Source organism: Cebus imitator, unplaced genomic scaffold (assembly GCF_001604975.1).
Source record: "Cebus imitator isolate Cc_AM_T3 unplaced genomic scaffold, Cebus_imitator-1.0 Scaffold244, whole genome shotgun sequence".
NCBI classification, from domain to species: Eukaryota; Metazoa; Chordata; class Mammalia; order Primates; family Cebidae; genus Cebus; species Cebus imitator.
In genome coordinates this window covers 3,188,960-3,213,942 of record NW_016107559.1, presented here as the reverse complement: position 1 = coordinate 3,213,942, position 24,983 = coordinate 3,188,960, and positions in this window count along the sequence as shown.

Below are 24,983 nucleotides of genomic sequence, written 5' to 3'. Positions count from 1 at the left end.
GTTACCAGTTTTCTTCTTCTGCTATCTTTGTCCCAGAAAGATACCTGCCTAGTGTCAATCTGATCTCTCCTTTATGAGGTGTCTCTTTGGATATATAGGGGTCAGGGAGCTGCTTGAGAAGACGGTCTCTTCTTTATAGGAGCTCAAATCGGTGAGCTGTGAGCTCTGTTGTTCATTCAGAGCTGCTGGGCAGGTACTTTTAGGTACTTTGGTTCTCTTTATGTGGTGGATTATGTTTATAGATTTGCATATGTTAAACCAGCCTTGCATCCCCAAGATGAAACCTACTTGATCATGATGGATAAACTTTTTGATGTGCTGTTTCAGTTGGTTTCCCAGCATTTTATTGAAGATTTTTGTATCTACGTTCATCATGGATATTGGCCTGAAGTTTTCTTTTTTTGTTGAGTCTCTACCAGGTTTTGGTATCAGGATGGTGTTTGTCTCATAAAATGACTTGGGAAGGATTCCCTCTTTTTGGATTGTTTGGAATAGTTTCAGAATGACCTACAAAGAGACTTAAACTCCCACACAATAATAGTGAGAGACTTTAACTCTCCACTGTCAATATTAGATCAAAGAGACAGAAAATTAACAAGGATATCCAGGACTTGAACTCAGACCTGGATCAAGCAAACCTAGTAGACATCTATAGAACTCTCCACCTGAAAGTCACAGAATATACTTTCTTCTCAGCACCACATCACACCTACTCTAAGATTGACCACATAATTGGAAGTAAATCACTCCTCAGCAAATGCAAAAGAACGGAAATCATAACCAACAGTCTCTCAGACCACAGTGCAATCAAATTGGAACTCAGGATTAAGAACCTAACTCAGAACCATACAACTTCTTGGAAACTGAACAACTAGCTCTTGAATGTTGACTGGATAAACAGTGAAATGAAGGCAGAAATAAAGATGTTCTTCAAAACCAACGAGAATGAAGACACAATGTACCAGAATCTCTGGGACACATTTAAAGCAGTGTCTAGAGGGAAATTTATAGCAATAAATGTGGTCTCAAATGACCACATGAGAAGCAAGGAAAGATCTAAAATTGACACCCTATCATCAAAATGGAAAGAGCTAGAGGAGCAAGATCAAAAACCTCAAAACCTAGCAGATGACAGGAAATAACCAACATCAGAGCAGAACTGAAGGAGATGGAGACACAAAAAACCCTTCAAAAAGTTAATAAATCTGGGAGCTTGTTTTTTGAAAAGATCAACAAAATAGACCACTAGCCAGATTAATAGAAAAGAGAGAAGAATCAAATAGATGTAATAAAAAACGACAAAGGGGATATCACCACTGATTCCACAGAAATCCAAACTACCGCCAGAGATTACTACAACCAACTTCATGCACATAAACCAGTAAATCTGGAAGAAATGGATAAATTCCTAGACACTTGCACCCTCCCAAGCCTAAACCAGGAAGAAGTTGAAACCCTGAATAGAGCAATAACAAGCACTGAAGTTCAGGCAGCAATTAATAGCCTACCAACCAAAAAACGCCCAAGTCCAGATGGATTCAAATCGAATTCTACCAGACATACAAAGAGGAGCTTTTCATTTTTGATTTGTCTTTTATATAACGCTGTTTTTTTATGATACACCTATTTTTTTTCTTTTTAATTTAGAGAGTATATTCTACCAAGGCTAAGGACACAAACTTGGGAGGTAGGTCTGTGTCTTCTCCAAGGAGGATTTTGAGGGCTTCAATATTTAAAGGGGAATGGATGGTCACTGGGGAAAGAGGAAGAAATTTTGTAAAGGTTTGGATAGATAAGAGACACACAGTTGTATTCTTTCGAGTCTTTGTTCAGTCTTTCACCAAATACACAATTTACATGTGAGAGGGGGTAGAGAAATAGTAATTTCTGGCTTTGTCTTGCTCAGTGAATCAGCATTTTTAAATTAGAGGAACAATAAGATATGCATTTCTCTCAGGTGAGTAGAGGGATGGCTTAGAGTTCTGTCCTTTGTCCCATAAGTGTAAAGGCAAGCTATCAATTTACATTGTCGGGGTAAGATTCAACAGTACCAGTTTAGGGTAAAGATCTTGAAGCACGCAAGGAATTTTCTAGTGAGAAAATTGTGAGAGAGGTATATAGCTTTTTTTTTTTTTTTTTCGTAGCTACCTTATTTAGGAATAAAATAGGAGGCAGGTTTGCCTGACACAGTTCACAGCTTGACCTTTCTCTTTGGCTTAGTAATTGTGACGTCCCAATTTTTATCTTCCTTTCCCATTTCCCCCCTTTTCTTTTTAAAATAGCTCATATGTTTTCTCTGTGTTTGTCCTACTTCAGGTTTATAGGGTTCTTCAAATCTATGACTTGTCATTCCTTAACAGTTCTGGAAAATTTCTAGCTAGTATCTTTTCAAATATTGTTTCTGCTAATTTTCTCTTTTCTCTCCTCTGAGACTTGATTTTTATGAGTATTAATTTTCTTCAGCATTCCCATATGTTATGTTTTATATATTTTTGTTTTATTTCTCTGTGCTTTAATCTGTATATTTTGTATTAACCTATGAGCTGTTCATTAATTTCCCTTCTGATTTCCCTTATATTAAAGCAATCTTCTTTTATGTTCAGTCTTCAAATTTTTATTTGATTATCTTTATAAATTTTAGTTCTTTACTAGAATTCTCCACATATTTATCTATTTTGTAACCATGGTAAACATAGTTATTTACAGTCCATGTTAGATAAGTCTAACTGCTAGATGACCTTTAGGTTAAGATTGCCTTTAGGTTTCTAATGCAAATTATGTCTTTTAGGGTAAGACAGGAGGTCATTTGGTACTGTGTCCTGGCATATCTAGTAATTTTTGATTGAATATTGGACATTTTGTTTTAAAAATTTTGAATTTCTTGGATGATTCTCTCTTCCTTCTGAAATGATCTTTCCTCTTTTGTGTATTACCTCAGTCTAATCAGGGATAAGATAATATGAGGCTGTGATTGGTTTACCAAAACCCATTCTCCTTGAAGTTTAATTATTTTACCAGTACCATGAGTCTAATGAAATATCTGTTTAGCTTTCTAGCCCTGTAGGTGTTTTATAATGTCTATACACACTTTGACACTGGCAAATGCCTCTAGAAGAAATTGTGCTCAAAATGCTGGGTTCAGTTTTCTGTTTCTCTTTCCACCATAATCTTGGTCCTTTAACTTCTGACTGCATTGGTAGGCCTAAACTTTGATTTTGTTTCCCTCACTGATTAATACTGCCATAATATTTACTCTTCCATTTTATTTGTTGATCCTATGTCCTCATTGCAAATTGGCAAATGGTCCAAGAGAAGAAAGTGGCAAAATGTACATACAGTTTATCTCAGTTCCTTTCATTTTTCCCCTAGATCTTAGTTTGTCAAATCTTGGATACCTTGGTTAATCTCCCTCAAATCACTGTTTTTGTATTTTATCTAGCAATTATAGAAAGTTGTTCTTTGTGGGAAGGTTAGTCTGATACAAGCTGTCATGGCCAGAAGTTCACATCTTGCATTTAATTTTATAACATATGTTTTCCACTAAATAATGGATTGGGAGAATTTCCTGTGTTATTGATAAACATTTTAAATGTAATCTTTAGGGGTTATGTAACATGCTACTGTAATGAATAGTCACAACTGACAATACCAATTCTCTGATATTGGGTCTTCAGGATACTTCCAATTTTTTTTATTATTTCAGATTATAAGAAGACTTTTTGATATGTATTGCTAAATGTTTTTTGTTTTGTATGTAGAAGATTGCATCTGATGTATGATATAAAATATGTATATATGGGCAACTGCTAAAATTTATGTGCTAGTCAAACAAATGGAAAATTTCTATGAGATAAGCAAATTCTACATTAACTTAGTTGAAAGATTACTCTGTTATTCAAAGAAATTGGTAGATTCATTATCAGTGATACAGTAACTGACTTAAATATGAATTTTATCACTTTACTAGCTGATAGACCCAGAGAAAATTACTTAGCCTCTCTGAGCCTGTTTCCTCACCTCTTGAAGACAAACAATAATATGTATCTGACAGAGTTTTTGCAATTTTTAAAAGAAGAAATAGTTACCTATTTATGTGTCTGTACACACTAGAAATTCCCCGAGGACAAGGTTTAGGCATTCATTCATTCATTTAATATATTTATTGAGCAACTATGGCATGAGGCATTGTGGATACAGGTGTTGACAAGTCAAGTAAGTTTATGCTTATATGAAGTTTATGTTATAGAGATGTGAAATGGACAATAAACAAATGTGTGATGTAATTTTAGATTGTTGCTAGTATTTTGAAGAAAAGTAAAGCAGAATAGAGGCTGGAAAGTGATTATGGTGATGCTGTTACTTTGAAATAGTGTCAGGAAATTTTCTCTGAGGAAATAACTGAGTTGAATGTATGAAAGCAAACCATGTGGAAATGTGAGGAAGAGATTTACAAATAGAGGGTACAGTAAATTCAGGCGTCTGGAGTGAAGAAGCTTGATAGGTTCATGAAAAAGGTAGAAAGTTAGTGTAATGGGAATGGAATGAGTGAGGAGGGGACCAGGAAGGGTAGGCAGGGGACAATTCAGGTAGAAATGTGTTGGCTGTGATTGATGTGAAATCATTGTAGAGATTTGATCAAGGGAGGCATGTGGTTTTACTTTTTCACATTCAAACATGCATTTTGGCTGCTATGTGGAGAAGAGTCCACATGGACCAACACAGAAATGGGCTGTTGCAGTCTTCTTTATTTGAAATCCCTAATATCCATTACAGTGGCTGGCACATACTTGTGAACAATTAATTGTGTGTGTGTGTGTGTGTGTGTGTGTGTGTGTGTGTGCGTGTGTGTTTCAAAGGGCATTTAGGCTAGGGAATGTACAACAATCTCAGAACTTTTGAACTATGAGCTCACTTTTGAATTGTAAGCTCACTGGTGAATATAGCACAAAGCAGAGACAACCAAGCTCCTTTTGCAGTTAAGTGAGGTTCATTCAACAGCATTTGAGTTACAAAGTTCACAGAAAGACGATGAACTGTCAGGATTTTCAAATAATTTTGAAAATGAACATCAATCAATAACTATCCATTATGGCCTTACAATTGACTGCCTGATGAACCAGTGGTAATAAGCAGCAAGAGCTTTCTGTTCTTGTGTCAATGCAGGAAGAGGGAGGTTGGTAGTAAAACCCTGCTCCAGATTTCTAGCTGTGAAGAAATACTAGAACATTTTTTATCATTTCAAACTTTCACATTCTTGAGGTCTTTTAAAAAATGCTTTTGTGAGTAAAACAAGGACACATTTCCTTATACATCTAGAAAACACAGGAGCTATTAAGCTTTAGGGTCCCTTTTTAAGTCACACCATGGCCAGGACTCTAACTCAGGTTGGATACCATAGGTGGCTTTTCTTATGTGATCTCTGTAAAATGTCAGAGGTTTGAGAAATAGATATTCAGATGTTTGGAGAAACAAATAATCTATACTCAGAGGTACTAGAAATAATTCCCTTAAGAAGGTTAATAATTTTCATCAATGTAATGATTTTTGGCTCTCTAGTATCTTGTAGCATTAGTCAGTGCTAATTTATTAGTAATAAATATTGGCTGAACAAAATCCTGATCCAGGAATACAACAGTAAGGTACTAGGATCTCCAGAACATTTATTCATTTGTTCATGAGAAATATTGTGAAACAATTTCAACGTATGACACACTGTATTAGACAGTAGAAATATAAATATGAAAAAACAGTCCAGTGAGAAATCAGCCGTTTAAAAAAATTATAAAAACAATGGGTTAGATGCCATTGAATGATTTTGTTATAATGGATAGTACAGTTAAATGGAAATTCTGAAATTGGCCTTGGATGCTTATCAGATAGATGAGTGGTACTGAGCACCTACAGAGAAGGTAGATATACTTGTTGTATAAAGAGGGACCTTATCTTGTCCTAATCCTTCTAATTTTCCTGTGGGCCACAGACTCTGCTTCTCTTCTCTCACTGTTCTTTACCCACTGGCCATTGATTCTCACATGTGTAACCTTCAATATAAACCTTCGAGTGATTTCACCAATTTCCAAAAATAAGTCTATTGTGATTTTGACTGACATTTTCTTTATCCTATACCAAAATCTGGAAGAATTTATAGTCCTGAAATATTTGAGATAATAATAGTATAGGAACACAATATGCCTCCCTATAATTTAAATCTTAATTTATATTTCTTAGTTTAGTTTTATAGGTTTTATTTACTTTATTCCTAGACATTTTTTATGAAGATTAATCTTAATTTTTTTTGGTGGGGAGGCTCATAATGAATTAAATATTTTTTGTATTTATATTTCTAATTACTACTGTTTCTTATATAGGGAAACTATTGCATTTTTAAAACTTATATTCAATTACTCCCTTAAATTTTGTAATGGATTTAAATTATTTTTAATCTGATATTCAAATTGTAGCAAAAATGACAAATGGATTTACTCCTTCATTGTTCTGTTGAGCATTCTATTTTGGCAGCCCCAATTTCCAGAACAAAGATAAAAGGCCAAGGGGCTGATCCAAGGGGCAACTGTACTTTTGCCTCAGGATTTTCAGAGCTGGTCCCAGGACTGATTGAGGCACTCTTCTTTTCTCATTGACTTTGAAATAACTAATTGCTCCTTTTCAGTTGAGAATGACTGTACCATCAGCCATAGAAGGTCTATGTCTAGTAGGTGCTGGGACAATGGCTGCCACCTTGACCTATAAATTCTAGTCAAGTATTCTTCCTTTTACTCCCTTTCTCCAAAACTCCTGGATTCAATAGATATTTTCTCAGTACTTGTCACTGTAATAAGCTAAGTCCTAAAGCTTTAGAAATGTTAGATCTTACCTTGTTAAAAATACAAAAATTGGCTGGGTGTGGTGGCTCACGCCTGTAATCCAAGCACTTTGGAGGCCAAGGCGGGCAGATCACCTGAGGTCGGGAGTTCAAGACCAGCCTGACCAACATGGTGAAACCCCATCTTTAGAAAAATAAACAAATAAAAATTAAAAAAAGAAGCATAAGAAAATATTATACTAAACATAGATATCACTGGTGTTGCTTAGATTTGCCTTATTGTTGCTTAGATTTACCTTATTATGATTATTTTCTTATCCATGGTTTCTTTGGAAGAAACTATTAAAGCTGCCTGTCAATTTTGACAGTCTTCACTTATTGAAAACTAGATAATATAATCTGAAAGTTTGCTTAACCAGGCACTTATATATACTGTTATACACAGTGTTACACATTACTCTCATGGGAAGAGAAAGAACAAGTGAGGTGTTGGTGTCTTTTTTCTCCCCTTGACATTATGGAATTCCATTTTCTCTCTCCAGAGACTCAAACTGTGTGACATGTGGTCATCTGATAAATGCATAGCAAGGAAGGAAGAGAGAGAGAGAACATCAGTAGATATTACTAGAATTTAACTTTTTTAATTTTATTGTTTTAAAAATATCAATAGAGGTTAACATTTTCTCTATATCTTTGTAGGTCTCTGAAACATCTTTCTTCAGTGGGTCCTCTCTCTGGAGACCACTATTTGATTTATCAGCTTAAATGTTACCTCTTTGAGATGCATTTCATGATCACATAGCTGAAGCAGGTCTTGTTATTCCTGCTCCATGTGCTTTTTTACATTTATTATGATATTTATGCGTGTATATTTTTGTCTGTGATATACAGTTGACCCTTGACCAACATGGGTTTTATTCACTGTAGGTCCACTTACATGCAGACCTTCTTCCATCTCTCCCACCCTTGAGACAGCAAGGCTGACCCCTCTTTCTCCTTTTCCTCCTTAGCCTATTCAACGTGAAGACAATAAGGACAAAGATCTTCATGATGATCCACTTCCACTTAATGAACAGTAAATATATATGATTTCTTTATGATTTTCTTAATATTTTTCCTCTAGTTAACTTTATTAGTAGTATAGACTATATATTACATATAAAATATATATTAATTGAGTTTTTGTTATTGGTAAGGCTTCCAGTCAGTAGTAAGCAATTAGTAGCTAAGTTTTTGGGAAGCCAATATTTATACATGGATTTTTCACTGTTCATAGGATCAGCACCTTAAATCCCATGTTGTGGAAGTGTTAACTCCATATTTTTATATTTATAGTTATTTAAACATTTGCCATTATTTATTTGTCTGTTAACTTATTTTTTTGTTTGCATGCTCCATAATAACAGAAGGTCTTCATCTTCTTTTAATATTTATCCTCAGCCATCAATACAGTTTGGGTCTCTATAAATATGTATGAAAGTTCAACAATTCTCAATTGTTGTTTGATGATACATTGATACGATGTGAATAACTATAAGGTAAATGGCAAATCATTTGTTATTAATACAATTTAAATATCACTTGTAAATGTTGTTTAATTTAGGAAGAACTGAAGGTATCTCTATAAAAATACTACTTTTGGTTGTATTCATATATCACTTCCAAAATAGAGGAAAATAGGTAGAATTTCACCTGGTGCCAGAAGAAGAGTACATCATCTAGACCTTATTTTGTGTGTGACCCATCTCATTCTTTGTAGTCAAAGTAAACTTCATCTTTCCTGCACATCATGGGGCACTGCAGGTTAAGAATTGATGACCAGGCTGGGCGCCATGGCTTACTTCTATTATCCCAATGCTTTGAGAGGTGAAGGCTGGTGGATCACTTGAGGTCAGGAGACCAGCTTGGCCAACATGGCAAAACTATGTCCCTACTAAAAATACAAAAAATAGCCAGTGTGGCTGTACATGCCTATAGTCCCAGCTACTCGGGAGGCTGAGACAAGAGACTTGCTTAAATCCAGGAGGTGGAGGTTGCCATGAGCTGAAATGGAGCCACTGCACTCCAGTCTGGGTGACAGAGTGGGACTCCATCTCAAATTTAAAAAAGAAAAAAAAAAAAAAAAGAACTGACCAATTCGGCACTTTGGTGGGCACCTGGAATGCCAGCTACTCAGGAAGCTAAGGCACTAGAATTGCTTGAGCCTAGGAGTTGGAGCTGCAGTGAACTATAATTGTGCCTATGAATAGCCACTGCACTCCAACTTGGGCTACATAGCGAAACCCTGTCTTTAAAGGAAAAAAAGAAAGAGAGAGATAGTGATTTACAGAGGGAGAGACATATGTACAATATGGTCCATGGCAGATAGAAGTGTGGATGAAGTGCTACAGAAAAAACAGAAGTATGCCTTGAGTGCTTTTTGTATCAACAAATCTCGGTGGAGGAAAATGCCTTAAAAATAGACAGACCTTGGTTCTAGTTCTATCGTGTAATCTACTAGTCAGATATCTATGTACACAGCTTTTACACTCTGAGCCTCAGTTCCCACATATCCAAAAATGACAATAAAATTCCTGAAGCACTCCTGGCCTCAGAGGATTGCTGTAAGAATTAAATGAGGCGGTCAGTAAAAGAACATTTGGGTAACCTTAAAATACTATATAAATATTTTAATCAAAATTTTTCTCTTCTCAGTTGCCCCACTGAGCTAAATTCAGGTCAATTTAAGAACTATTTTATGAGCATTTATTATGTTTCAGACATTATGCAAAAACCTGGGATACAGAGTGGACATAGACCCTACCCACAAACTCTACCTTCCAGTGTGACCAAGAGACACACGTACACATAAATATAACAGAATGTGATTCATGCAATGAGAGACATGTATTGTTATAATCCAGAGCAAAGAGGAGGGAAACAGGACTAATCAACTCTGCTGTGTTGGAGGACTTAAACCTCAATGAAGGCACCTAAGGGAACAAAGCCAGAGCAGTGTTTTGAAGACATTTGGGAATAGCAGACGGGTTTCCAGGCAGAGGAAATAGTAGGTGTCAAGGGATAGAGCCCTGGAAGCCTTGGACCCATATTTTCTTTCTCTCTCTCTCTCTCTCTCTCTCTCTCTCTCTCTCTCTCTGTGTGTGTGTGTGTGTGTGTGTGTGTGTATGTACCTGTGTACATTAACAGGAGAATGGTAGATAGGATGGCAAGTAATATAGTTTGGATATATTTCCCTGCCCAAATCTCATGCCCAGCAGTAATCTCCAGTATTGAAGGTGGAGCCTGGTAGGAGGTGATTGGATCATAGCAGGATAGACTTCTTATGAATGGTTTAGCACCATCATCTTGGTGCTGTTCTCACAATAGTGACTTCTCACGAGATGTGGCTATTTAAAAGTGTGGACCCTCATGCGCTCTCTCTTGCCCCTGCTCTGCCCTGTGAGATGCTGGCTTCCCCTTCACCTTCTGCCATCATTGTAAGTTTCCTGAGGCCTCTCCAGAAGCAGATGCCAGCACCATGCTTCCCGTACAGCTTGCAGAACCATGAGCCACTTAAACCTCCTTACTTCTAATTACCCAGTCTCAGGTATTTCTTTATAGCAATGCAATAAACATTAGACTGGCCTAACATAAGAGAACCTTAGAAACTCTCTGTGGTTCCAGAATAAAATAGGTACAAGAGAGGTTGCAGATGAAATAGGAACAGTAGAGAGAGTTTGAAAGGTTGGAAAAAAGATTACTAACATACACATAGTAGATATTTAGTTAATTATAAAAGGGACCATACTTTATAAGCAATCCAAAATATGTCTCCAATGTCCGTTCTACCACCCTGTATTTGCAATTGCTTACAAAATATGGTCCCTTTTATAATTAACTCCATTTTCCAGATGAAGAAACAGACTAAGTAAGGATAAATGCCTAGTCCAAGATCACATTGCTAGTAAATCGAGGAGTCTCGATTCACACCTGGCTCCAGGATTTGAACCCAAGCGCTGATTGTCTACTGAGAGGGCTGAGTTAAAAACTACAGCCAGCATTTAAGACCTGCTTTAGTATGTAGGGAAAGTCAGATGACCCCAGATCATTGTAAACAAAGTGGCAGAGTTCATTTTCATCCCTACCATGCCAGCTTCTGGAAATATTTTTCTTCCTTGATCTCTGACCAGGGCCTCTTAACCTTGCATTACAAAGTCATGTTTCTTTGTGCTCTTCCAAATGGAGCTGAGCCTTTCAGCCCAAAAGGGGATACAGGTTTTTTTTTCCCTTCAGTAAGCCCATGAACCAACTTGCTAAGAGCTTCTTTCTCCTTTCCATTACTAAATAGAGCATTGCTAAATTTGACTGACCAGGGGAAGGTCTATGAAGACCAAGTTTACAAGCTCACTTCCGGTAACATTCCCTACCCCACCCCCATTCCCTTGCAGGCGTCAGCCTGGAGCTTGGAGCCCCCTCCCCCTCGAATCCAGGCAGCCAGAGCTGCAGAAACCTATAGGGTTCCTTCTGAATCTGGTCTTTGCACAATAACAGCCTCATTGAGTTGCAGCCCTGCCTGCATAGGTCACCGTGTGATGAACCTACGATTAATCTTACTCTCCAATCAGAATTTTGACCTAATCTCTGGGGCGGGATGGTTAACACATATGGTCTTTTTGTTTCTGTAGAGCTGGAGATCTGAAATGTAACAGCCTCGGCTAAGCCAAGCACAAGAGGAAAACCACAGAGTTCATGTTACATATGTTAGGCTTTTTGTGTGTGCTGCAGTTCTCAACAGGCTCAAGCTGACCTTGGGCAGTAGAATAGCTTCCTCCAAAGGAGGCTCTTCTCTCCTATGGCCTTGCCATGCAAAGGACACAGACACAGCAGTGTGTATTTTGCTTGGCTGTAATGTAGCATAATCACAATTTGTAGACAGGCTGGAAGTGGCCACCCCAGAGCTGAAAGCTATGGAGAACATTCATTTCTGCCATCCCAGGCAGCTCAGCCACAGATATGGATGATAAAAGGGAAATTGGCATGGACCTTGCTGCTTGCAAGAAGCAGATAGGACCTGGAGCCTGGTTAGCAAAGAAAAATGAACTGAGCCTCCCTGATAGTATTTGAAGAACAAGAGCTGGACCCAAGAGTCTCTTCCTCCCTGCTGTGTGTGTTTATGTGTGTTTGCATGTACATATATACACACACCTGTTGTGTCAGACTTGCAGGAGACAGACAATCACCCTTGTCCATACCAGAGCTCCCTATTGCACATTTGGCATTTAACTGACATATAAAACTGCCATGGACATCAAAAGGACAGTAACTCAGAATGCAGAAGAGATTTTTGCTATTGATAAGAAGACAGGTGGAGACGAAAATATAATTGACATTACTTTCCAATCCCTTTTTTTTTTTGCCCAGAGGAATGGACTTTCTCTCAAGGGAATGATGCAAGAGGTGAAAAATAAAGCTGATGTAGCAAACTGTATAAAACATACCAAGCTCAGCTCATCAGAGTGTACCATTGTCCTTTTGTTTTTGCTCCTGTTCAATTCCCTTGCCAGAAATGTTCTTACTCTCCCACTTCCCACCTGGTAAAATCCATTTCATCTTTCAAGTCACAGTTGGATTTTCACTTCATTCAAAAAGCCCTCTCTGATTTTTCTTTACCCAGCACAAGTCATTTGTTTTTTTTGCTTGTAAGTTTCTTGAGAGAAGGAAGGCTAACACATAATACTCAATGATAATGCAGTGGACTGAGCACAAAACTGGAAACAAGAGGGCCTGAGTTGAAATCCAGACTCTCCCACATTAAAGCTGTGAGACTTTGGGGATGACTTCTCTCAGCCTCAGTTTCCTCCTGTGTAAACCTGAGTGGTAATGACTATTTCATGGGATCAGTGGTAGTATGAAATGAGCTAATGTACATAAAGAGCCTAGCACATAGTAATTTATTATTTATGGTCTCCTTTGCCCGGATACTGGATCTGATTAATTTTTATATTATATTTTTATAACTTTTGTCACATTTTCAGCATGAAAAAAAAATATATATATATATACACACACACACACACACACACACACACACACACACACACACACTAGAGATAAGGTTTCACCACCATGTTGGCCAGGATGGTCTCGATCTCCTGACCTCGTGATCTGCCCACCTCGGCCTCCCAAAGTACTGAGATTATAGGTGTGAGCCACCGTGCTCAGCCAGCATGAAAATATTTTGTAAATTTCAACAGATTTAGCGTTTTTTGGTCACATGATCAACTGTATAGTGGTAAAGTCTGAGATTTTACTGCTCCCATCACCAAATATTGTCCATTGTACCCAATATGTAGTTTTTACACCCCATCCCATCTCACCTTTTCCCCTTCTGAGCCTCCAGTGTCTGTTCTACTACTCTGTATGCCTTTGCATACCCATAGCTTAGCTCCCACTTACAAAGTGACAACATACGGCATTTGGTTTTTCATTCCTGAGTTACTTCACTTTGAATAACGGCCACCAGCTCCATCCAAGTTGCTGCAAAACACATTATTTCGTTCTTTTTAATGGCTGAGTATTATCTCACAGTGTATATATACCCCACTTGTTTATCCACTCATCAGTTGATAAGCACATAGGTTGATGCCACACCTTTGCAATTATGAACTGTGTTATGACAAACATACGTGTGCAGGTGTCTTTCTGATATAATGACTTCTTTTCCTATGGGTAGATACCCAGTAGTGTGATTGCTGGATCAAATGGTAGATCTAGTTTTAGTTCTTCAAAAAATCTCTGTACTGCTTTCCATAAAGGTTGTGCTAATTTACATTCCTACCAGCAAAGTATAAGTGCTCGCTTTTCACCATATCCACTCCAGCATATACTGTTTTTGTTTTCGTTTTCCTTTTTAAAAATGGTCATTCTGGGTGGGGTAAGTTAGTATCTCGTTGTGATTTCAATTTGCATTCCCTGATGATTAGTGACATCGAGCATCTTTTCCATATGTTCTTGGCCATTTGTATGCCTTCTTTTGAAAAATGTTTATTCATGTCATTTGCCCACTTTTTGATGAGATGATTTGTAGTTTTCTCTTGCTGATTTGAGTTCCTTGTATATTCTGAATATTAGTCCTTTGTCAGATGCATAATTTGCAAATATTATGAAATCTTGATCAATTATAGTAAAAAGAACATTTTTTGGTACTTAAATATTCCAAGACATTGAAGTCAAACAATAATGAAAATAATAATGCTAATGAAAATAGTAGCAAGCACTAATGCACAAAGGCTTATTCTTTGCATGCATTATCTTATTTTATCTTCATGTAATCCCTGGAGGGAGATATAATTAGTCCCACTTTGCAGATGAAGAAATTGAGGCCACACAGTTGGTAGTGATGAAATAAGATTTTAAATATAACTCTGAAGCTTAACCATTACTTAGCGGTTCTCAGCCATGACTGTGCTGAAGTATCATGGGATGCTTTTAAAAATGCCAATGCATGAACCCCAGTATCAGATTTAGACTCAATTAGTCTACACTGGGGCCCAGATTGCTTGTGAAAACACCAGGTGATGCCATGTGCCACCAGGAATGAGAACTTCTGATATCAGGCAATGCTGGAGTACAAGCAGAGTTTTGTATCTAATCATATTATATGGTTTGGATTTATGTTCCCAAACAAATCTCATGTCAAATTTGAGGAGGACCTGGTGGGAGGTGATTGGATAATGGGGGTGGATTTTCCCCTTCCTGTTCTCATGATAGTGAGTTCTCATGAAATCTGATGGTTTAGAAATATATAGTACTTCCCCCTTTGCATTCTCTCTCTCTCTTTCTTGCCACCATGTAAAGAAGGTGTTTGCTTCCTCTTTACCTTCCACAATGACTAAAAGTTTCCTGAGGCCTCCCAGTCATGCTTCCTGTTAAGCTTGCGGAACTGTGAGCCAATTAAACCTCTTTTCTTCATAAATTACCCAGTCTCAGGTAATTTTTTTTATAGCAGTGTGAGAATGGACTAATACAGAAAATTGGTACTAGGAGTAGGGTACTCCTATAAAGCTACCTGAAAATGTGGAAGTGACTTGGAACCGGGTAGCAGGCAGAGGCTGGAACAATTTGGAGGGCTCAGAAGAAGAAAGGAAGATGTAAGGAAGTTTGGAACTTCCTAGAGACTTGTTGAACGGTTTTGACCAAAATGCTGATAGCAATATGGAGAGTGAAGTCCAGGCTGAAGTGGTCTCAGATGGAGATGAGAAACTTATTGGTGACTGGAGTAAAGGTCACTCTTGCTATGCTTTAGCAAAGAGACTAGGAGCATTTTGTGCCTTCCCTAGAAATCTGTGGACTTTGAACTCAAGAGTGATGATTTAGAGTATCTGGTAGAAGAAATTTCTAAGCAGCAAAGCATTCAAGAAGTGATCTGGCTGTTTGTAAAAGTATATGCTCATATGTGTAAAGAAAGCGATGTTCTGAAATTGAAACTTACATTTAAAAGGAAAGAAGAACATAAACCTTTGGAATATTTGCAGCCTGACCATGTGGTCGAAAAGAAAAACCTATTTTCTGGGGAGAAATTCAAGCTGGCTGCAAAAATTTGCATAAGTAAAGAGTTGCCGAATGTTAATAGCCAATACAATTAGGGAAATGTCCCCAGGACATTTCAGGCACTTTCACAGCAGCCCCTGCCATCATAGGCCCAGAGGTCTAGGAGGGAAAAATGATTTTGTGGGTCAGGCCCAGGGCCTTGCTGCTCTGTGCAGTCTCGGGACATGGCGTCCTGTGTCCCAGCTGCTTCAGCTCCAGCCATGGCTAAAAGGGACCAAGGTACAATTCCAGCTGTGGCTTCAGAGGGAGCAAGTCCCAAGCCTTGGCAGCTTCTATGTGGTGTTGGGCCTGTGGGTATGCAGAAAGCAAGAGACATCACCTGTGGTGTGCATCAAGCAATGGTGGAATATAAGCAGAGTTTGCATCTCAACATCTGATATGGTTTGGATTTGTGTCGCCACTCAAATCTTATGTCAAATTGGAGAAGGGGCCTGGTGGGAGGTGACTGGATCATGAGGGTGGATTTCCCCTGGCTGTTCTCAAGATAGTGAGTTCTCATGAGATCTGATCGTTTAAAACTGTGTGGCACTTCTCCCTTAGCTGTCTCTCCCCTGCCATCATGTAAAGAAGGTTCTTGCTTCCTCTTCACCTTTTCTCATGTTTGTAAGTTTCCTGAGGCCTCCCCATTATGCTTCCTTTTAATCCTGCAAAACCAAGTAAATTCGTCCTCTTTTCTTCATAAATTACCCACTCTCAAGTAGTTCTTTATAGATGTGTGAGAATGGGCTAATACAACATAGCTCATGACCTCCAGCATTATCTCACCCAGACTAAGTAGCCATTCAATATCCAATCTGGGCATAGATCATCTCAACTTTATAAAACTGTTCTAATCACAGAATTCTGTCAACCATCTCTAACAGGTCTGGTTACCAGCAATGGGTATGTCTGATGGCAACATTCATTTCCAATAGTAATGCTTGAATGATTCAGTCTCATAGTCAGTCATTTATTGCTCAGCAGATGCTCTGAGCCCCTATCTGGTGCAGGATCCAAGGCTAAGCCCTGGGGAATTAGACACAGGTAAGACAGAGGAGCTGTGCTGGCCTGCAAGGTCCTTACAGCCCAATGAAGGAGGGATACATACATGCAAAGAACCAGAGTTCAATATGGTTGTTATTGGGAGAGATAAACTGTGGTTGTGGAAACCCAAAAAGGAATTGGAAAAGACTTCTGCCTCATTTTCACATTCCTCCTTATACTCCTCTCTTACCTTACATTCCTGTCCACAGTCAGTTTGTAGCTTTTAGGGCCTTGGATAGGGGTCACAGGCATTTCCACAGAATAGCAGAACTGGTTGTGGGCCTAAGTTTCTTTCCAGGTCCCAACATGAAGGAGTACAGGAGTACCTGGGGATGCAGACCCTCACCCATCTGAGGAGACATGAAAGAGAGGAAGGGAAATAAAGTTTTGGAGTACCTGGGACATGTGGGCAAACTCAGGGGGAAAGTCAGTTTCCCTTTGACCTGGGGGACTTCAGCCAAATGGACAGAGGTCAAAGCCAGAAATGCTGCATCCGTCATCAGCTGGAAGGGGCAAATCTGGCCTGGGGTAGAGATAAAGCCAAAGTCAGCAGCCAAGATCAAACAAAAATTGAGCCAGGTGCTTGGAGAAAAGCAAAAGCAAATGACTTTTGCCAAAATTTGAACTGCAATGTTAAATGCTCCTTTGTTGATCAATGTCTCTGTCAGAGCAGAGTGGAGCAATCCGAACAGAGGGAAGAGCATGAACTAGATCTAGGGCTTGCTAGAGTCAGACAATAGGGTGTCAAGCTATTTTCACTATCAGAGAGCTGAGCTTCATCAGGATTATTGTATCTATCTTAGAACATGAGGCTCAAAACTGGTTATAGCACTATAGGTGTGTCTCACTCCAGCACAGAGGAGCAGAAATGTTCCTTTCTTCCACATTCTAGACTTAACACTTGGAACATACTCTTTTATCATCTCAACTGTCCAGCTGCATTCAGAAGATTAGACTACCCTAAGGCCACATAAATCCTGAGCCTCAGCTAATTTTCATGTTGTTTCATTTCTCAATGATAGCATTGTGTCTCTGGGTTCCATTACATGCAACTTCTTTTGGATCCACACCATATTTATGTGCCATTTGTAGGACAGTGAATATCCCTAGACAGTCTCAGAGAGGTCATGACTTGTCTAAAGTGGAAAAGCCTAGACCCAGGTCTCAAATCCGTGGCCTCACGTTCCAGTGTACTTTTCATTTTCATGATTATTTTGTTCTAGCAAGGAAGATCTGTTAGCTTCAAAATCCATGCCTTGATTTCTGGAGTGGCAGGTATAAGCAGTACTGTTAAGCTTGATACTTTGGCTGAGGAATACTGATGTGCGGGCCCAATCAGTTACTTTTGAGAGATCCAAGCTTTTTCACTCCAAGCAATCCTGCTTCTGATCTTTGGTGGCTTGGAATGAGGTAGAACTCTTTTTGGTTGTTGTTTGTTTTATTTTTCTGTTTTCTTATTTATGCTTTAAGTTCTGGGATACATGTGCAGAATGTGCAGGTTTGTTACATAGGTATACACCTGCCATGGTGGTTTGCTGCACCCATCAATCTGTCATCTATATTAGGCATTTCTCCTAATGCTAACCCTCCCCTAACCTATGACAGGCCTCAGTGTGTAATGTTCTCCTCCCTGTGTCCATGTGTTCTCATTGTTCAACTCCCACTTATGAGTAAGAACATGTGGGGTTTGGTTTTCTGTTCTTGTGTTAGTTTGCTAAGAATGATGGTTTCTAGCTTTATCCATGTCCCTGCAAAGGACATGAGCTCATACTTTTTTATGACTGTACAGTATTCCTTGGTGTATATGTACCACTTTTTCTTTATCCAGTTTATCATTGATGGGCATTTGTGTTGGTTCCAAGTCTTTGCTGTTGTGAATAGTGCTGCAGTAAACATGTGTGTGCATGTGTCTTTATAGTAGAATGATTTATAATCCTTTGGATATATACCCAGTAATGGGATTGCTGGGTCAAATGGTATTTCTGGTTCTAGATCCTTGAGGAATTGCCACACTGTCTTCCACAGTGGTTGAACTGATTTATACTCCTACCAACAGTGTAAAAACATTCCTATTTCTCCACATCCTCTCCAGCATCTGTTGTTTCCTGACTTTTTAACTATCACCATTCTAACTGGTGTGAGATGGTATCACATTGTGGTTTCGACTTGCATTTCTCCAATGACCAGTGATGATGAGCTTGTTTTGATATGTTTGTTGGCTGCATAAATGTCTTCTTTTGAGAAGTGTCTGTTTATATCCTTTGCCCACTTTTTGATGGGGTTGTTTGATTTTTTCTTGTAAATATGCATAAGTTGCTTGTGGATTCTGGATATTAGCCCTTTGACAGATAGATTGCAAAGATTTTATTCCATTCTGTAGGTTGCCTGTTCAGTCTGATGATAGTTTCTTTTGCTATGCAGAAGCTCTTTAGTTTAATTAGATCCCATCTGTCAATTTTGGCTTCTGTTGCCATTGTTTTGGTGTTTTAGTCATGAAGTCCTTGGCCATGACTATGTCCTGAATGATACTGCCTAGGTTTTCTTCTAGGGTTTTTGTTGTTTTAGGTCTTGCATTTAAGTGTTTAATCCATCTTGAGTTAATTTTTGTATAATGTATAAGAAACGGGTCCAGTTTCAACTTTCTGCATATGGCTAGCCAGTTTTCCCAACACCACTTATCAAATGGGAAATCCTTTACCCATTGATTGTTTTTGTCTGGTTTGTCAAAGATCATGTGGTTGTAGATGTGTGGTATTGCTTCTGAGGCCTCTGTTATGTTCCATTGGTCTATATTCCATTGGTACCAGCACCATGCTGTTTTGGTTACTGTAGCCTTGTAGTATAGTTTGAAGTCAGGTAGCATGATGCCTCCAGGTTTCTTCTTTTTGCTTAGGATTGTCTTTGCTATACAGACTCTTTTTTGATTCCATATGAAATTTAAAGTGGTTTTTTTCTAATTCTGTGAAGAAAGTCAGTGGTAGCTTGATGGGGATAACATTGAATCTATAAATTATTTTGATTACTTTGGCCAGTATGGCCATTTTCATGATATTGATTCTTCCTATGAATGATCATGGAACATTTTTCCATCTGTTTGTGTCCTCTCTTATTTCCTTGAGTGGTGGTTTGTAGTTCTCCTTGAAGAGGTCCTTCACATCCCTTCTAAGTTGTATTCCAAGGTATTTTATTTTCTTTGTAGCAATTGTGAATGGGAGTTCACTCATGATTTGACTCTCTGTTTGTCTATTATTGTTATATAGGAATACTTGTGATTTTTGCAAATTGATTTTGTATCCTGAAACTTTGCTAAAGTTGCTTATCAGCTTAAGGAGATTTTGGGCTGAGACAATGGGGTTTTCTAAATATACAATCATGTAATCTACAAACAGAGACAATTTCACTTACTCTTTTCCTACCTGAATACGCTTTATTTTTTTCTCTTGCCTGATTTCCCTGGCCAGATTTTCCAATACTGTGTTGAATAGGAGTGGTGAGAAAGGGCATCCTTCTCTTGCACAAGTTTTCAAAGGGAATGCTTCCAGCGTTGGCCCATTCAGTATGATATTGGCTGTGGGTTTGTCATAAATAGCTTTTATTATTTTGAGATGTGTTCCATCAATACCTAGTTTATTGAGTTTTTAGCCTGAGGAAGTGTTGAATTTTATCAGAGGCCGTTTCTGCCTTTATTAAGATAATCATGTGGTTTTTGTGATTGATTCTGTTTACGTGATGGATTACATTTACAGATTTGTGTATGTTAAATCAGCCTTGTATCCCAGGTATGAAACTGACTTGATCATGGTGGATCAGCTCTTTAATGTGCTGCTGGATTCAGTTTGCCAGTATTTTATTGAAGATTTTTGCATGGATGTTCATCAGGGATATAGGCCTGAAATTTCCTTTTTTTGTTGTGTCTCTGCCAGGTTTTGGTATCAGAATGATGCTGGCCTCATAAAATGAGTTATGGAGGAGTCCCTCTTTTTCTATTGTTTCGAATAGTTTCAGAAGGAATGGTACCATCTCCTCTTTGTACCTCTGGTAGAATTTGGCTATGAACCCATCTGGTCCTGGGTTTTTTTTGGTTGGTAGGCTATTAATTACTACCTCATTTTCAGAACTTGTTATTGGCCTACTCAGGGATTTGACTTCTTCCTGGTTTAGTCATGGGAGGGTGTATGTGTCCAGGAATTTATTCATTTCTTCTAGATTTTCTAGTTTATTTGCATAGAGGTTTATAGTATTCTGTGATGGTAGTTTGTATCTATGTGGGATCAGTGGTGATCTCACCTTTATCATTTTTTATTGTGTCATTTGATTCTTCTCTTTATTAGTCTGGCTAGTGGCCTATTTTGTTAATCTTTTCAAAAGACCAGCTTCTGGATTCATTTATTTTTTGAAAAGTTTTTTTTCATGTCTCTGTCTCCTTCAGTTCTGCTCTACTCTTAGTGATTTTTTGTCTTCTGCTAGCATTTGAATTTCTTTCCTCTTGCCTTTCTAGTTCTTTTAATTGTGATGTTAGGGTGTCAACTTTAGATATTTCCCACCTTCTCCTGTGGGCACTTAGTGCTATAAATTTCCCTCTAAACACTATTCTAGCTCTGTCCCAGAGATTCTGGCATGTTGTGTCTTTGTTCTCATTGGTTTCAAAGAATTTATTTATTTCTGCCTTAATTTTGTTATTTACTCAGTAGTCATTGAGAAGCAGGTTGTTCAGTTTCCATGTAGTTGTGCAGTTTTGAGTGAATTTCTTAATCATGAGTTCTAATTTGATTGCACTGTGGTCTAAGAGACTGTTATGATTTCTGTGAGGTAGAAATGTTTTTATGCAGCCTGCCTGAGTAGTCATGCTGAGTATATGAAAAAATACCACTATGTTATAACGTGAGTTTTGTGACTATCCACGGCAGCCATGAGGGCACTGGGATGAGATAGGCTAAGAATCAGCTGACTGGAAGCTTAAGTCCTAATTCTCTTGCATTAGAGCTATGGGACCTTGGGTAAGTCATATAATTTCTCCAAATTTCACTTGTCTTCCAGACTATGAAATGGGTAAAATCTTAGTAGAACTTTAAATTAGTGTACTGGAAAGAGTTGCAAAAATTTCTGAGTGCTACACAAATGTAAACGTTTTAGTGCAGATTCTAAAGCTAGTTATCTATCTGAGTTAGAATCCTGACCTAACTTGGGCAAGTTGTTTACTATCTATCTCTATGATCCACTACATCTGTAAAGTGGGAGTATTAAGGTATGTTCAGCATCACAGACTTGAAGTCTTTGGCTTGGATTATGTTTTGGATGTAAAAATTTTCAAATATTATAAAGGTAATGAAGTGTACAGACCATCTAATACCTAAAACTTTCAGAAGGTTCTGGGACAACACCATGTAATTAAAGACATTAATGTTTTATTTTTCATTGAAAGTTGACTATATGTAAGTGGGATGAATAAAGACCATAAATACCATCACATCAGGTTTGATAAGGTTTTGCTGTCAAAAATGTTTATGCCAAACTTGCCTATTTTTTCCCTCCCTCCCTCCCTACCTACCTCTCTCTTCTCTTTTTTTCTCTCTCTCTCTCCTTTCTCTCTCTCTCTCTCTCTTTCTCTCTCTCTCTGTCTCTCCCTTTCTTTCTCTCTCTTTCTCTCTCTCTCTCTCACTCTTTCTCTCTTTCTCTCTTTCTTTCTTTCTTTCTTTCTTTGATGGAGTCTTGCTCTGTTGCCAGGTCAGAGTGCAGTGGCATAATCTCAGCTCACTGCAATCTCTGCCTCGTGGGTTCAAGTGATTCTTCTGTCTCAGCCTCCTGAGTAGCTAGGATTATAGGCACATGTCACCACCCTGGCTAATTTTTGGTATTTTAGTCGAGACGTGGTTTCACCATGTTGGCCAGGATAGTCTCGATCTCCTGACCTTGTGATCCACCCGCCTTGGCCTCCCAAGTGGTGGGATTACAGGCGTGAGCCACAAAGCTTTTTTGGACTATGGAATTACAAATACAAGATTATACACCTGTACTACCTGCCATTTAGTGTAAGGATGGGGATAAAATAATATGTGTAACTTGCTTAGACAAATTCCTGGCATATAGTAATTATTGAATAAATATTAGATATTATTACTTTTATTACCTAAAAGAGTAAAACCAAGAGAGAATGAGGCTTAACAGGCCCTACCTGACATTTCTCAGATTTATATTAATTAGTGAACTAATAGAGTTGCCAGAGGGGTCATCTCTCATCCCTTTGCCTGATGAGAAAACATATTTCTAGATATGAGCTGTAGTCAGCACTTAAAGGAACAACATTGTACTTTCAGTACACGTGTGTGCAAGTCAGAGAGAGACAGAGGGAGAGAGAAAGAGAGGGGAGATTAGAGGCCTAGTGTCCTGTGCACCAGAGCAAAATACTTGCAGTTTGCAAATATGAAGTATTTTAATTTTCTTATGAGTTTTCTAAATTTTATCATTTGAGCCTAAATTACATTTATAATGAGAAAAAAAAAAGATACATCTTCTTTTAAGCCCTCTCCTGTTTTCCTCTCCTTAGAGAATCAGTTCCCAGATTCAGCCTCCCTTTTACAAGCAACCATCAAGTGACTAGCTTTTATTGATTGCCTACAATACACCAGACACTGCAGAAAGTGCTAAGAAGTAAAAGGGAAAAAACAGACATGTTGTATGAAAAATCTTCAGCAAAACACTTCCCATTTGTGTGGCAACTTACAGCTCCTACCATGCTTGAATTTAAATTCTCTCAATTGGTCTTTCTCTCTAGATTAGAGAGAATCTATATTTTGATCAATATGTTATCAATGAAGAAACTTAGCCAAGATCACTTAATCTATTAGTAATGAAGTTAAACTCATGAATCACATGAGTGGTATAACAGCATAAAGTCAGTATTCCTAAGAACTTGAAAATCAGTGACACTGAGACGGTAATACTGGAAAATCAAGTTGTAAATTACTGTGACCAACTATAAGTAAAATATTCACTTTGGCAACAAATGGTAATGGAGGTTAAAAGTATGGGGGCCACCAAATGAGACCCTGAAAGAGTGGCCTCAAAGTAGTTCACTTTTCGAAAGCTGTATATTGGTGAACCTAAGAAAGAAAGTTTCAACCACAGACAGATGTTTGGAAGAGAGTACTGGAAACAGAAGGAAGCAAAGTGGATGTAGTCTTTATGTATTCAGCACAATCAAAGGGGCTAAGCTGCAAAGAGGCACCATTTCACGTTAGGGACACCAGTAAGAACAAAGTCCCTTTGTTCAAATTCTACACTCACAGGTAACCTTCGGGTTATTTTTAACTTCCCAACGAATCAGGGTATGGGCTGATATGTTCCTAGCAACAAATTTAAGTGCTTACAATTTTTTTGTTTTGTTTCTTTTGATATTGTTAGAAAGAATTTGTCCCTACATGCCTGACTGGCATTAACTGCACTGCCAGAGACAAATGTGGAAAGCAACAAAGCAAAGATCAGCTCTTGATCCAAACAAGGTTCTATTTTCTTAGACCCTGTCCAAGCATTCTGTCCACCTTTGTGATGACATCGCCCATTCTTCATGCTCTTTGCTTCGTGCTGAGAGCACAAAGTCATTCTCCAAGTCTCCCAAGTCAATGCCTCTATCTGTTTCTTCAAACTAGATCTTCCAGTCTCACACAGCTTTTTCTGGGCAAAGGGGCTAGGCCTGCCTGCCCTTGTTAAAAGGAAGGGACTCATTCAGCATTTTGTTCTGCATTCTTCTACCCCAGATAACCCTCTCTAATTTGAGGTTGGCTGGAAATCTGGAAATCCTTATTCTTATCAGGAGAATTTCCATTGCTAAAGGGGAGGGTGCACTAGGCCACATCCTGTGTTCTGGGAGAGGCTCAAGAGTCCATTGAAATACTTTAGACTCAAACAAAGTCAGGGGCTTTCTCAAGTGGATCCAAAAAACAGGCTAGGACCACAGGCTCACTTTAATTTTTCCTGTTTTTATTTTTTTCCTCCTTTGCTTTGCAGAAGTCCCATTGCCCCAGGCTCCACAGTGGACAAATTTTCCATTTGCAAAGTTCTTCCTATGGACTAGCAAAACTCATTGCCTGACTCCTGACTTGAAAGTCTTTGGAGCCTCAGGTGATCAAACTAAGACTTTATAGACTTACAGCCCTCAGTGTCTATACAGCACAGCCGCGGGGGCCTGGGAGATACTTGCTTGTGTTTCAGAATGTATAGAGGTAGACTGCACTCAGGGGATTTGTTCATTTTAGCAAGCTTGGCAGAACTTCCCTGCATGACTTAAATAGAATATCTTCCTCTACCTAAAGCATGCATCAGGGTATTTCCTGATTTATTCATGAAAGGTTTGCTTTACAAAGGCCTCAGGAACTGTGCAATCTCAAAATATATGATACATAGGCCTGGATACTAGAGTGGCATTTGTATAAATTGCTGTGATAGATGGGCTGTGCAGTATGGCTGCAGAGTTGGATCAATTTAAATACCCACTGTTGGGGGTTGCTTTTTCAGAGGAAATGAGACCCAACCTGCAGATTTTTGCCAATAA